The sequence below is a fragment of the Arachis ipaensis genome, chromosome B06 (genome assembly GCF_000816755.2).
Source record: "Arachis ipaensis cultivar K30076 chromosome B06, Araip1.1, whole genome shotgun sequence".
Classification (NCBI taxonomy): domain Eukaryota; kingdom Viridiplantae; phylum Streptophyta; class Magnoliopsida; order Fabales; family Fabaceae; genus Arachis; species Arachis ipaensis.
The window spans coordinates 18,535,958-18,539,741 of record NC_029790.2 but is presented as its reverse complement, the minus strand read 5'-3'; the positions used below and the strand labels follow the sequence as shown (position 1 = coordinate 18,539,741).

Genomic DNA, 3,784 nt, shown 5'->3' with positions numbered 1-3,784 from the left:
GTATGATATGAATAAAATCATAAATCTATATTATTTTTCTTTTTCTGCGATAAAAATACGGATAGGATGTTATCTTAATTTAATTTCGTCTACTCCTTTTAGTTCCTTCGTTTATTAAGCTTTTGTTTGAGTTTGTGGAATCAAAATTAGTGCTCTGGATAAGCTTAATTAATAGAATGAGTACCCTTACTTAAATATGCTATACCTAGATATATGTTAGAGTATCACATTAAAATTGTACCTTCTTTGTTTGAAATAATTAAGATGTTTAAAAATTTAGCATGATAAATATTGTATCCATTAAGATTTTATGATTTTGATAAAGGAAAAAGGAGCTAATTAACGGCTTAATTTGTTGTTTTCTTTATAATCCTTAATTTTGAAGAAATGGTGCCTGTGGTCTAATTTTTTTTATTTTTTTAGTCATATGGTGCGTGTGGTCCTTATACGATCTCAAGATTTATGAACCCCTTCGTAAATTGTTTATGTTTGTTAACCTTTTGATTGTATCCTCTATATGATTTTTTTTTAGGAAAGCGGGAGTCAGTAACAAGCTACACGTACACATACTTTAGTGAAGGCTAAGGCCAATAATTATGCATTCCTATGAAGAAAGGAATAAAAAGGTATTTATGACTGGAATTTTGATGCTAAAATACCTAGTGTTGTATTATGTGATTATTTATGTGATTGAGTTTGGTTTTAGACTATGAATTATAATTGTCTTTGATATTATTGTGATTATGGTTTAATGGTTGAATTTACTTTGATTTTGTCTGTGTTGCGATTGTTGTTTTAGTTGAATTGAGTGCTTGTAAATGAACCATGTTGCTGCCTTCTTGTTAGAATCGGTAAACGAAAAACTAGAAGGAAATTATTGCCTTAGAATGATTTTTAATCTCCTTCAAACTTTTATAAACCTCATAAAGAGAAAATCATTAGACTTTTTACTGCTTCATACATTTTTATTATTTTCCTTTTAACTCTTATCTACGATTTTATATTAACTATTATTTTTTATCACTTTTATTTTTCTTTTTCATTCACATGAGATAGTATACCAGTGTCTTTAACTAGTAGATAGTTACTACTAAGTAATAGCATAAATAAGTGATAAATTAATTACTAGTATTTTCTGTTTTCACCTATCACACAATCTGCCATTTTCACACATATAGTATTATCCTTGCTATGAACTTTTTAAAATGCTCATGTGTACATATATATTAGTAGTTTAGTACTAAAGTATAGTAACACTTTATTTTACATCCTAATTGATTATTTTGGCAGCTAAGTATTATTTTACATTGTTATTATTTTAATTCTTTCGATGATGTACATGTTACTGAAATTTAAATACAATGTGTTACTAATATTATAAATTTTTGTTGTTTTAGATGGCAGGTTCTAAAAAAGATAAAAAACACTTGTCAATTAAAGTACAAAAATCTATTAATAAGTAGGTGATTAGTACACACAAAACTAAGTTTTCACATCCTAAACCTACAAAATCACGAGCTCTAGTTCCTTCACATGTATCCAAAAAGCCTTCAGTATTACCACCCTCTTCTTCACAGCCACCACAAAAATTCAAGAGAAATTTACTATCATCCCATGCCGATCATTACACCATCACCATCACCATCACCATCACCAGCTGAATCACCATACTGTTCACCTATCCAACCTCAAATCATTTGATAATGCTCCTAATAATGAACGAAATTTACATCATTCTCACTCATCGGATGAAAATCATCAAGATGAATCTCTTACTCAAGAAGGTGAACCTGTCACTCAAGAAGGGCTCCTGAAAATAGTGCCTTTTGGCAAAGAGTAAGTACAACAATCACTTTTTGTATTTTAACGTTCTCTCTATATTATTTTTATTGTGAATACATGTGTAATTACTCATTATTTGATCTTCTTATAGGTTTAATCCATGTACTGCTGTTTGTCATGTAACAGCTGCCATTAAAAGCAAATTTTCAGAATTCTGCCCTGCATGGGGACATGCCAGTGATCAAATGCGAGATTTGTGGTTTACTGAATTTAAGGTAAGTATTTATTATCATTTTTTTGTTATTTTGATATTATACATAGTGGGTAATTCAATGTATATGTTTGTTTTCTTCTATAGAAAAATTGTATATGGAAACCTCAACATAATGCAAGAATTCGTCAAATTTTTTAGATTAAAGAGAGTGCTCGATTAAGAGGATTGATGAATCAGGAGAGACTCAATTATTCAAAAAACCCTAACTATGTACCAAAATATATTCCTGAACCCGTTTGGCATCAACTATTACATTATTGGGCTACAGATCCGCATTTTAAGAACTGGTCAGCAGCAAATACTGTGAATCGAGCACCAAATATTGGAAGTTCCATGCACACTGGTGGTTCCATATTTATGGGTGAACATGCACGCAGAATGGTAAGATAAAAATAGTTTAATTTTAGTCTTGTTCTTATTATGTGCAATGTTTTCTTATTCTTTTTTCTTTCCTATCGATTAAAACTATTATATTATAGGAAAAAGCTACGGGAGTAAAACCTTCTCTAGAGGAGGTTTATACTAAATGCCACACCAAAAAGGATAAAAGTTGGATTGATGAAAGATCTGAGAAAGTCATTGTATGTGATGCTAGTTTGTTCTTCTTCTTTTGTCGTTTTCAAAAATAATTTTCACTATATGTTAGTATTTGTTCATGGCATATTTAATTGTGATTAAAATGAATTGGTTTTGTAGGGTGAATTTAAAAAGTGAAAGACAGAACTTTCTCAAGTAGCTTTATCCTTGGATAATGAGGGAGATGTTGAGGCATCTAAGGAAAGCTTAGATATACCAGATGATTACACTATTTGGAACGAAGTTGTGACAAAGGAAAAAAAGAAAGATGCTTTTGGTTTAGGTTCTTTTGGTTTAGATCTCTCTTCAAAGTTAGATTCCAGAAATTGCTCAGAGACATCCAAAGACAATCTAAATATTGAGCAAGAACTTCACATGTGGAAAGAAAAGGCAAAGGAGAAAGAAATGATCAATGAAGAGCAAAAGGTTAAGTTGAATGATGCTAAGCATAAGTTAAAAGAATAAGGACGTCAACTAAAAGCTCAACAAAAAAGAATTGGTTCTACTGAAAAGACACTTCATGCTTTGTATAAAAAGTTGAATCTCCCACTTCCTTCAATTTTGTCTGTTCTTGCGGATGATGAGCCTGGGACAGGCTCTAGTAATGATGAGGATGATAACATGAGTGATTGATGTATGGAGTATATGATTTTTCTGATTTAAATTAAGGAATTTTTAGGTGAATTAGTTAGTACATTTGATTTTATTCATGATATTTGACATTTTAAAAGGTTTTTTTTGTTTTAGTTTAATTATTTTTTTTATTTTAGTTTGATTACATTTATAGACAAGTATTTTAATAATAAATATTTTTTTAACTCTTTTATGGTAATTGGCTTTTTCATGACTTTATTATGTGTTTATAATTTCGATGATGTAATATGAAAAAAATGATTATGATGGTCTTAATATAGAAAGAAAATCGAATACAATTTATTTTCTAAAATATTTATATATTAAATAGCAAATTATTCTGTATAAAAATTGTTTGAAATATTATATTAAATTTGTAGAAAATTTGTGCGAAAAATATTTTATTGTTTTGTATGAAATTTGTTTCAAATACGTAAATTCTTTTAAATTAAATTTGTCTGAAATTTAATTGAAAAGAAATATTTTATTTGTCTAAAATTTGTTCAAAAAAAAATTTAT

The 3,784-nt window shown here is 28.8% G+C and overlaps 1 long non-coding RNA gene across 1 annotated transcript; it reads left to right on the top strand.

Annotated features, from left to right (window-relative positions):
* Nucleotides 2,342-3,118, top strand: LOC110263913. Its single transcript, XR_002349643.1, has 2 exons — nt 2,342-2,637; nt 2,753-3,118. It is a non-coding gene; the product is annotated as an uncharacterized LOC110263913 (long non-coding RNA).